This window comes from Cyprinus carpio, chromosome B11 (assembly GCF_018340385.1).
Source record: "Cyprinus carpio isolate SPL01 chromosome B11, ASM1834038v1, whole genome shotgun sequence".
Lineage (NCBI taxonomy): Eukaryota > Metazoa > Chordata > Actinopteri > Cypriniformes > Cyprinidae > Cyprinus > Cyprinus carpio.
The window spans coordinates 8,038,178-8,050,427 of NC_056607.1; the positions used below are offsets into that span (position 1 = coordinate 8,038,178).

Sequence of the window (12,250 nt, forward strand, 5' to 3'; positions counted from 1 at the left end):
ATGTTTTTGTCATTTTGTTGTGTTTTAGTATATACAGTTTTTATAAATGTTTATTTCAGTTTTAGTTTTTATTTTTATATTTTCTGTTTTAATTTTAAGTTTTAGTCATTTTGTTGTTTTATTCTATACAGTTTTTATATTAATTTTTATTTCAGTTTTAGTTTTTATATTTTCTGTTTTAATTTTAATCTGAAAGTTTTAGTCATTTTGTTGTGTTTTAGTCCATAGTTTTTAATTAATTTTCATTTCAATTTTATTTTTTATTTTTATATTTTCTGTTTTAATTTGAATTTTAGTTTTTATATTTTCTGTTTTAATTTTTTTGTGTTTTGGTCCATATAGTTTTTTTTTTTTTATAAATTTCTATTTCAGTTTTATATTTATATTTATATTTATATTTTCTGTTTTAATTTGAAAGTTTTAGTCATTTTGTTGTTTTATTTTTGTTTTATTCTATATAGTTTTTATTAATTTTATTTCAGTTTTATTTTTTATTTTTATATTTTCTGTTTTAATTTTCATTTTTAGTCATTTTGTTGTGTTTTATTCTATAGAGTTTTTATTAATTTTATTTCAGTTTTATTTTTTATTTTTATATTTTCTCTTTTCATTTTAAAGTTTGTCATTTTTTTGTGTTTTAGTCCATACAGTTTTTATAAATTTTTATTTCAGTTTTATTTATTTTTTTATATTTTCTCTTTTCATTTTAATTTGAAAGTTTTAGTCATCTTGTTGTGCTATCTATCTATCTATCTATCTATCTATCTATCTATCTATCTATCTATCTATCTTACTTAGTATCTTTACTTAATTAGACTTTACTTAGTACATAGTATCCCATCACAGATGCTAGTATGTACCAAGTTTGTCTACAGGCTCATACAGGCTGCTGTTTAAAGCAGATGACAGAGCGTTCAAATGTTTTGTAAAGAACAGGTGAACAGTTCAGCGTGTTTGAGAAAGCAAGCGTTTGTCTACAATCTGCTTTATCGCTCTGAACTTTAACCCAAAGCCCCAGTGAAATCAAGCATCAAACTGTCCTCATATCAGCAGCGAATGACCACGAGCCTGGGCAGATAACTGCAGGACAGAGGATGCTGCGTCTGCAGAAACAGGAGGAGAGCAGGGGCGGCTCGCAGGAAACACCAGTGCTGCGGTTTGATGCTGATCAACAGAGACAGATCAGAATGAAAGTGATGGGGACAGGCCGTGCTGGACACACATGTGTGAGTGTCTGCGTGCCAGTCACGTCTCCACCTGAGTGAAGACATGCTGTCCGGTGATGTTAATGGCGATCCGTCGTCAGGGCTGGGCGGAGGGCCAAAGGCATTAAGCGGAATCGAATTCCTCCAAACTAGCTTTAATCAGCAGGTTTTTAAGGTTAGAATTACTCTCTCTCACTCAGAGCCAAGGTTAAAGCACACAAGAGTCAGTGGCTGGGAAAAGGGATGACATCATGGCCGTGTGTGTGTGTGTGTGTGTGTGTGTAGCACGTTTAAATGAAACAGTGTTTCAAATTACAATTTAGATCCAGAATTTGAAGTGAGGCAGCAAAAGGGATGCTAAATTCTGTTTTATACTGCCATTCAGAAGTATGGAACGAGCGGCAACCTCCCGCTCTCTAACATGAAGCCAATAAGGAAGTGAGTAAAACTGCAATTCATCGACTGGCCGCTTGAGGCTGGCTGCAAAAGGGAGTCAATCCCATAGACTCCCAATGTTAAAATGCCCAACTTTACAGCAGAAAAAAACATGTTTACAGCCTGGTGCAAAAAAATTATTTTTGGTCTATATAGCTAATTTTGTCCTTCATGACAACTGTGAGGGGTGAATTTTTTTATAACTCATCTGTATAAATGATATTAAGCCTTATAGTTCTGCATAATTAAGGGTGTGGCCACTTGAGTGACAGGTGGATTGCCGCTGCTGACAATGCCAGGTGGGCGTGGCTTCACCAACCAGACCCCGCCTTTTTGCCCATTTTCGATTATCCGGGAGAGTCGCGCGGTGACGCGCTGCCAAGATGGCGACAGCCCGCTCTGCACACTTTGAGCTTCAAAACCGCTATTGAGGAGTCTATGGGTGACGTCACGGACACTACGTCCATATTTTTTTACAGTCTATGGTATGGAATCACTAAGATTTGTATTGTTTTGTTTTGTTTTTTTCTTAAAGAAGTCTCTTATGCTCTTCAAGGTTGCATATATTTGAAAAATACAGAAAAATCAGCAATATTGTGAAATACTATTACAATTTAAAATAAATGTTTTCTATTTTATTATACTTTAAAACATAATTAATTTGTGTGTTTTCCATATTTTTTGTATATACTGTATGTGTGTTGTATATTACACGGTTTTGTGTAAGAGGATGCGTGTTATTTTGCTATGTCCCATGCACTGGTCATTATTAAATTTGAATGATAGTAGAATACTGTCAAATCATAACATAAAAAATTAAAAATTCTAGTAATATTTTGTTAAATAAGAGATTACTCAGTTTGAGTGTATTAATCATTTGGCAACATAAATAAAATTAAACCGAGGTAACAAATTCATTTTGACGTGGAGATTTTGCCTTGGAGAGAGACTTTAAGATTATTCCATCTTTGAGTATCACTCTTGATCTTGACTAACATATTATTAAAATTGTTTCTGGCAATTTTATGAATGTCTTTATATATAAGGGTGGACATATATTATGGTTTATGCTTTGAATAATGGCCCAAAATTATCTAAAAAAGTGTTGATTTGTTTCTATAGTACTTGAGAGTCTTCTATTTATGATATGAAATAAAGCAAATGGGAAATTAAAAACAAAAACTGTTTGAGTATTGTGAGGGTTGAAAGGCACTCTATGGTGATATTGACCTATATATATATATATATATGTATATGTGTATATATATATATATATATATATATATATATTATATATATATATATATATATATATATATATATATATATATATATATATATATATTTTTTTTTTAATTATTATTATTTTTTTCTCAGTAAATATATTTCTAAAGGTGCTGTTGACATGAAATTTTCACCACAAGTCTGAATATAGTCTGGTCAGATAAGACAAAAATTGAACTCTTTGGATGCCATAAGGGAAGAAAAAAAACTTTTTTTTTACAGTATAGGTATATATTGCATTTATTATTATTATATGGGATGTACAATTCTTAAAAACAAAACTAGAGTGTGACATCCTATCTATCATATCAAAGGTTTCTGCATGTGTGAGCATGAATGTGTTAGCCCCGCCCCCAATTATGCTATTGGTGGAGCCACTATTGTATTGTGCAATTTAACTAGCACAGACAAAATGTGCAAAAAACCTACAGATGCTGTTTTTGTGTATGAGTTGCTGATGGTTATAGACATGTTTTTTTTTTGTCACTGGACCTTTCTCGCACCCTGTGCAGACACCCAAAGCACTATATATACACCCCATTCTCCAAAAGCATAGCCTGGAGAAAGACAGAACAGAGAGAATGCTGGAAAGAGAGAAAGCCAGAGGCGCTGCACTCATGTAAACACTTCTGTGATTAGAAAGGGAGCTGTCCATTTCCTAAGGACGCCAGTCAGAAAAACATCGGCTTACAACAATCATTTTATCCTGGGGAAATTGCATTGGAGCCTGGAGCGCTGAATACTCACATTCAAAACATCCCTCTGGCTAAAAATCCTTCAGTCTGTGCAATTGCTGTTCCTGGGAAAAGGATCGGACAAATTTGCCTAAATACAAATCAATGTATTTACGTTTTTGTGTATGAGTTGCTGATGGTTATAGACATGTTATTTTTTTTTTGTCATGGACCTTTCTCGCACCTCTGTGCAGACACCCAAGCACTATTAGTACCCCATTCTCAAAAAGCATAGAGCTGGAGAAAGACAGAACGTAGAGAATGCTTGAAAGAGAGAAAGCCAGAGGCTCTGCACTCATGTAAACACTTCTGTGATTAGAAATGGGAGCTGTCCTCTTCCTAAGGACGCCAGTCAGAAAAACATCGGCTTACAACATCATTTTTATACAACAATCATTTTATCCTGGGGAAATTGCATTGGAGCCTGGAGCGCTGAATACTCACATTCAAAACATCCTCTGGCTAAAAATCCTTCAGTCTGTCAAGAGCGCCTCTCCATGCACTCTTCTCTTCCTTTTCCTCCTTTTTTTTTCTTATCTGGCCGCCGAGGGTGGATTTTTATCGGTCGGCGATAAGGGTCATCCTGCGGCGGCTACGATTGGAGGCATTGGAATGGGTGAGGCAGAGCCATTGAGGGTATTATGAGGAGCAAAAAGCCGAATCCCCACTGATTGTGCTGACATACAGTTAGCACCTGAGGGGGACGCGACTCAGAGGAGACTACTGATGAAGAAGGACAGATACACCCCTCTTTCTCCTCTCTTTTCACGGCCACTACCGATTCAAGTGTCCCCAGAACAGTTAGCCACAGTGCAGGCTTTGTAAAGCAATGCGCAAATCTCCTCTGGGGACACATGGGGTCACTTCAAGTGGCTGGATGGACTATTAACCTTTGATAAGAATGACGATGAGCTAACAGCATGGAAACATACAGCAAAAGAGCAGTTTCCAGTGGAACACTAAAGCAGAACACACGATTATATGATTACTGCAGGCTGTCAAGCACCCCCCACCCAAAAAAACACCCTTAAATCTCATGTTCAAACATAAACATCATTTATGAAATAATAATCAGTAGTGTCTCATTCTGCCTCTGTAATAGTAATCATTTATATATATATATATTACACATTTATATATTTTAATTATTTCATAGTAAAAAAAATTTAATTATAAAATATTGTATATTAATATTTTATATGATATACATACTAATATACATTAATATATACTGCTAAATTAATAAATGGAAGATGTTTTATTACAAGTATTAATAATAATTAATAATAATAATATAAATGTAATTATTATTGTACTACTACAGATTTCTTTTATAATATATATTATATATTTTATATATATATATATATATATATATATATATATATATAGATATATATATATATATATATATATATTAATCCAATAGATTTTCTAGATTTTTTTTATTTATTTTTCTAGAAAACAAAAACAAACAAACAAACAAAAAACAAAACTAAAAAGTCATAATTTCTTTCAAATTGTTCAAAATGTAGTGAATTTATTATTAAAACGAGAACAAATATATGCCAGTGGGCTCAGGAAAATCAATTTAATTCAGAGCAGAAAGAAGTTTTCATACATCACTGACAGATACATTATTTGTTCATGTTTTAAGTATAAACTCAATTTTGTTCAATTTCTGAGAAAACAAGGCTTAATATCTTCATTTTGCATCTCAATTAAATGTATTTATACTAATATTTGTACTGGAAACCAAGGCAAAAATACTGAGCACGATTTATATATAGCCTATATTTTTGCAATGCATGCATCATTTAATGTCATGACTTTCTGCTCCAATTTAAGACTTGACTGATTTTTGGACCTGCAGAAACCCTGACTTATATATATACTAAATTGGATATTTGTTCTCATAATATTATAATGTAATGCCATGTATTGAGATATGATTGTTTTCGAAATTATGTAGAGCTAAGAAGTGCAAAAATTCACTTCACGAGTCCTCACAGATCTGTTTGGTGTCTTTATGAAGCCACCCAGCTTCACTCCTGACCCCACACGTCCCAGCAGCCATTAATAATGTAGATGTAGCTAGATGAGGACGTCGTGTAGGAGCATTACTTATAGATGGACTTTAGCACAGGAAATAGAGCAGAGGACGAGGAAGAATCGTCTTTACGGTAAAGGTCAGTGGTCTTCCTCAATCTGTCACTTCCTGTGAGATCGTGCCCTGCTCACCTCACAGACCTTGGCCTCCAGGATCATCATCGGCAGAATTGAATCTGCCTTCATTTGCACTTGCTCTATAATGTGCTTCATCCTAAAATTGTATGAGTATCTGGGGCTGACAGAACCCTTGAGAGCGCCGTACACTGTTAAGGAGAAAGAAATGGTGTAAACTTTTTTTTTCTTTTTTTTTTTCCCAGGGCTTCAGCTTCAGGTGGTCAATAAGGAAAATCTCTTCTTAAATTCAGTTCAGCTATAAATCACAATTAACACATACACAGGTCTGACCCCTAAATGATCTGTCTGCCGGCTAATATTCCCACTGCTGCTGCTGAAGGAAGGGACGGGACAAAAGTGCAGCCTGGAAAAAGAACAACAGAGCAAGAAAAGTAGGACGAGGGAATGATGAAGGGTGGACACGGTGGAAAAGGGCAATAGAGAAAGAAAAAAAGAAAGAGGTAAAAAACAAAAGAGCAAGTGAAACAGAGCAAGATAGTCCGGCGTGCTATGTGGCATCTTTAGCTGTTGCATCACGTCTTGCTGTTGTTTCAGCATCTCGCAGCATTCATGTTGTGTTTTTAACACGCTAACACAGACCAGCTTGACAAGAACATACTGACAATGATATATATATTTTTTGGAAATCCACTGATATACAATTGAGGTTTAAAAATAATTAAATTATTATATGCATATTTTTAGTTTCAGTACAATTGCGTTTATTTATAGTTAAAAACTTTTTTGTTATAAAATATATCATCACAAGCTGGTTTATTTAAATAAGTTACATATATTTATATGCATAACTAAAATTCAATACACATATTAATAATACAAGAAGGTCAAGTTCATCACAAAAATATTTTATATGCATAAAGCTGCTTTGAAACAAAGTGTTTTGTGAAAACCACTACAAAAATACATTTGACTTGACTATATTTGTATAACATAATAAAAAAATGGAATATGTCATATTGTTATATATGTCATATATATATATATATATATATATATATATATATATATACACATACATATATATAAGAAGAATTTAAAGAAATTAATACTTTCATTCAGCAAGGATGTATTAAATTGATAAAAAGTGAGACATTGTTAAAAAAAATTCTATTTTGAATATGCTGTTCTTTTAAACTTTTTATTCATCAAGGAATCCTGAAAAAGTACCACAGGTTCCACAGGTTCCATTAACACTTTCCTAGTTAATTATTTTCTATATTATCTCTGTTGCATGTCAAAAAAGAAATGAAAAGTCAAGAAAATGAACGGGGTGTCCTGAACAGTGTAGGGCGCTTTATTGATTTGATGAGAGATTTAGTTTTGATGGATTGTGACATTTCGCTCATAATCTACTTTAGTGTCTGTGTATGTGTATATGAAGAAGTGTAGGGAGAACACCAACAGCTTCCTGCTAGATTTGGGATGCAGAGAGAGAGAGAGAGGAAAATAAAGCTTCATATTTCATTGGCGTAAGAGGAAAGGATGGAAAACACAATTTCTTTGGGCAGGGGCTCAGCACTGATAAAAAAGCTATTTGTATTCCACAGTCATTCGGAGGCTTTGGCCTGTTTGGCGGCTGCATATTTGTAAACACGGGCCCTTCGGAGCTACTTAATCTTTCAGTACACAAACGCCGAGCATGCCATGAAAGAGAGAGAGAGTGAGAGAGAGACGCGGCAGAGGAGGTTTTATACGTGTTGCGCTGTAAAACTGCTTATATTTTCTCTTCGGTTTTGATGTACAGCAGTGGAGGACCACGCTGTGATGACTGCGCTTCAGACAAAAGCAACACGCTACGTGCTGAAATACAAAGCTGCGGGTGAATTGTGGCGGGAGGATGATGTTGTTTGTGTGACTCAAATGGTCTTTCATGAAGCGTCTGGGATCAGTAAGATCATCACACACACTGAAATGACTGTATGCTTATTCCTACATTAAAGCACACATACGGACTGCCGAGGTCAGTGTGTGTGTGTATGTGTGTTGCATGGTTAGTGGGGCGTGATCGAGCCAATCAGAGCTCCACCTGTCAGCAAACGACTCTCCGGCCCACAGATACAACCCTCAGATGCTCACTTACACACAGTTAAACCAGATAAATAAACACACACACACACTCACACACACACACCAGCCAAACACACACAAGCCAGACTACAGCGCTCAAGAATATGGAGCATTATGCGAGAAGATGAATGAACATGTTATGATGATTTTTGTAGCGTGTGCATGTAGAAAAATAGTTGCCTCTTGATACACCTGAATAATTAATAAGTGTTTGCTGCATCTGGACCTAAAGGGAGATTTTATTGCTCAGATGTTGCACTTTCATAGCTCAGAAGACATAATGGACTTTCATTAAAGAATCAACAATGTCTTGAATAGAGCTCAATTGTAAAATATAGAGTAAAAATATGTTCATTATAGAAAATACAGAGTTTTAAATAGTTTCGTTGTACTTTATTGAACATTGAACTTGTGTTCTATTCTATTCTATTCTATTCTATTCTATTCTATTCTATTCTGTTATTTTCTGTTATTTTCTGTTCTGTTCTGTTGGCCTAAAATTTCTGAGAAAAGGTAAAATTACAACAAATGATACAGTAATTATTGTTTTATAAAATAAGCAATGACATTGGTTATAAAATTAATGTCACTATTGAAAAGTATATATATCAGGCTATTTAATTTTGAAGAATTTGAAGAGAAATGAAAATGAGTTTGTCTTGAAATCTTTTGATTTAAGATTTAGTAGTTAATCTTATTGTTAACCAAAACAAACAAAATATTCAAAATGTCCAATCATGACAACTCTCTGTAGATTTTAGCATGGTGATAGATATGACAATGTTAATGTATTTGGTCTTGACGGAATAGATCTGCTATGTTGCTGCTGTTGGTTATTGCTGTAGTTGTAGATTATTGCTGCTGCTGCAAGCAAGTACAGGAACTTACTGCCAATGCATATTGCGATACGGTGCTTTGAGTATTTAAGACAAAGTGCTGCTGCACAAATAGCATATAAAATAACCCATAGCAGATCTAGACAGGTGGAGCTGGGGAACGTGGAGGGTTACAGAAAAACTCTTGAAAGCACGCTGCAAGAATCTCAAGTGAATGCTAGCTAGCCATATAAATGCTAGGCAGTAAGCTCATTGGCTGCATATGCAGCATGAACCAATCAGCTTGTGCCAAGTAATTTAACTCTCTGAATATCATCAGTTACGTTAACAACCCGTCAGCCTGCGCCATCTAGAGTTTCATGACTGAACTATATATTTGTTTTAGGTGTTTGAAAAAAGGCTGAAATAAAACAATAATGAAATTTAAAACTAAAATAAAATTGAATATATAAATATCAGGTGAAAAACTTAAACTAAATTCAGAAATGTTACTTTGACAACTAAGTGAAATACGTTTAACCTAAAGTACATAAATTACGGAAATTAAAACATTTGAATAATAACAGAAATATTAAACAAAAAGTAAAACAAATGACAAAAGTATGACAAAAGTATAAAATAAAATATAAATAAAATTACCCAAATTAAAATGAAAACGGAAAATATAAAAATGAAAGATAATTTAACTTTTAATCAATACTATAACAGTATACAAAAGTACTAAAATTCAACAAAATACTAACAGTGATCTGAGTACAGTTTGAGTTCTATTTTCCAGAAGACATTTGAAAACTTCCAAGAAGATTAAGGCTCTCATTGCTGTCAAAGAGAAACAATTGAGATCTTATTTGTGCGTGTTATTTTTCAAATCCACAGTGGTTGTTTTGTTCGCACACAATTGAAAACTTTCAGAGAATCAATTGCTACAACAACACTCGAAAATTACATCAACAACGCAAACTTTTTCTTTGAGACGTTCTGATCAGCATCAAGCACAAAACAGAAAACACATCATGTTCATCTGAATAAGAGTACAAATCAAAGCGGACTCCCCCAGTGTTATTTTCTTGGACAATACAGAAAGAACGTTTAATTAAAAACAAACACGAGTCTGATGGCGGACGACATGCGCATGAATGGGGCCTCATCGATCTATGCTGATGCCAAGCTTCAGTGAGGCCGGTGGCAAGCAGACAGCAGGAAATGTAAGAATGACGGTAAAAGAAAGGAAAAAATAAAACGCAGAGAGAAAAAGTAGCCTCTTTCCGCTTGGTGACACAAGGGATTACATCCAACCCCTTTCAGATGAGCCGCATAGGAAATTCTCTTGTATTCTCGGCTTCCTCGCGCTTTGCATGACAATGTAGCGGCTATCTAATCAAAACCAAACAGTGGCAGGGAAAAAGAGAGAGAGAGAAACCACTTTAGAAAGAAATGCTTATGTGAGGAGGCAAAACTGAGGAGGAACAAAAAATAACAGGTATGAGAGGAAAACAAAAAGGAAGAGGCATCGCTGGAGTCCCCGTAGGACCAAACACACACACACACTCTCTAAGTGGATGTTGCTGGCAGCTCAATGTGCTCAGTTTTCAGCTGAAAACCACAGTTAGTGCTTCACTGCTGTAGTTTCCTCAGGAGCGATTCTCTGTTGCTGTATCTAATTCTCCTCCAAAACACTGAAACACCATGTAGTTACCCATAATTCTACATGCTGGGCGTCTTTCATTCTCCTCTGCCGTGTCTCAGCCTGGGGTTTGGAGAAAGCTGCCTCTATTCTTGTTTTTTTTTTACTCTCTAAAATGCTGATGTACATGATTCTTTCCCAATGTTAAAGTTCTTTTTCTCAGCTCAACCTTGCTAATACTTAACCATCGGCTTAACCAATGGCATGTTTTGGGGGTGGGGCTAACCGTTTGACTGAAATGGGTGGAAGGAGTGTTTGGATGAAAATTAATACATTTACATATATATTTGATCAAATATTAGATTAAATAAATAAATAAATAAATAAATAAACTTTTTGCTGGCTGAAGTAAGGCTGTACAGAAAGTATAAGGGACTTTGTAAATACTATTTCTATACCAGTTTATATATATAAAATATATCAAAATATAACATTATATATATAAACAGTCCTTTAGCTTCTGAATTAATAAGTATTTTTCAACTTATCTGTTAAGTGAACGATGCAATGAATTTGGAATGTCATACTACTTTATTTCTACTATATAAAAATAGAAAATTGATTTTTTTTTTTTTTTTTTTTTTTTTTTACAGAAAGTAGTAGGGTATTAAGAATGAACCAGTGTTTTCAATGAATCCTTTGAGTGAATGCCTCAATGACTCACTCATAAGGAGTCATTTGTTTTGTTCTGAATGAATCAGTATTTTTGAATGAATGGTTAAATGAATTATTACTCATTAATTAAGACAATCACTTGCCATCACCTATTGGTGTAACTATGTAAAAATCATAAAAAGAAAGAGTCGCTAATGAACAAACCGACAAAGGATTATTATTATTATTAATTTAATACCCCTTTTACGTAAAACTGGTTGTGAGTTTAACACTAAATCTGCTTTTAGCATAAAAGGCAGGCGTTTGTTGGTATAATGCCAACAAATGTCTTTAAATGACAAAAAAGGGTTGTGTGCTTCTTTATTCATTCCACCCATAAGAGCAAATTTGCTGAGATTTGAATTAGCTTCTACTAATTCCTGAGGCAATGGTGCCATTGTTTAAATAATTAAAGATAATAACCTTAAGATTGCAACTCGGTTAGCACACACTGCTCATTGCATTGATGGCTTGATTTTGCCTTCAGCTGCACCTTATTCTGATTCCGTTAAAGACAAAATCCACTGATGTGGAACAAGCGTTGAGAAAAACCTAAGTCATTTTATTTGAGACTGATAGTCTTTGGATGGCTAATACATCTGTCTCAGAGGCCGGTGGGCAGAGCCGCGTACGCATGTGTGTATAATTACACAAATGTGTTCATTAGGAATTAAAAAAAAAAGAACAAAAGCAGCTTTTGACCATTAACATCACACTCATGCTCACGACAGCACCTCAAGTCGGTGTATGTGGGTCATATCTGAACAGCTACACCTCTGCCAGAACAAACAGATGGAGGGAGAAGGACAGCCAGAGGTGGAGAGCGACAGGAGGGGTACAAACACGTACAGATCGGAGGAACTTGTGGAACAGAAGAGGGAGAGAATGAGAGGAAAGGTTGCTGCTGGTCAGCAGATAGATCTGTAATAATGAAATCTAATGGGAGCTCTAATGAAGTTTCTCCCTCTCATCAGCTGTGAGATGATGCTGTCAGATAATCACGAGCGCAAATCTGTTCGTCTCACTTACAAATCCACCGAGGCTGAGGGGAGTCTGTAAGAATGAGAGTGACAGAATGAGAACCAAGATTTTGAACAGAATGTG

The 12,250-nt window shown here is 34.7% G+C and overlaps 1 protein-coding gene across 6 annotated transcripts in view; it reads right to left on the reverse strand.

Annotated features, from left to right (window-relative positions):
- camta1b (calmodulin binding transcription activator 1b) overlaps nt 1-12,250 on the reverse strand; it is a 272,952-nt gene that overhangs the window by 48,920 nt on the left and 211,782 nt on the right. The window lies entirely within an intron of this gene.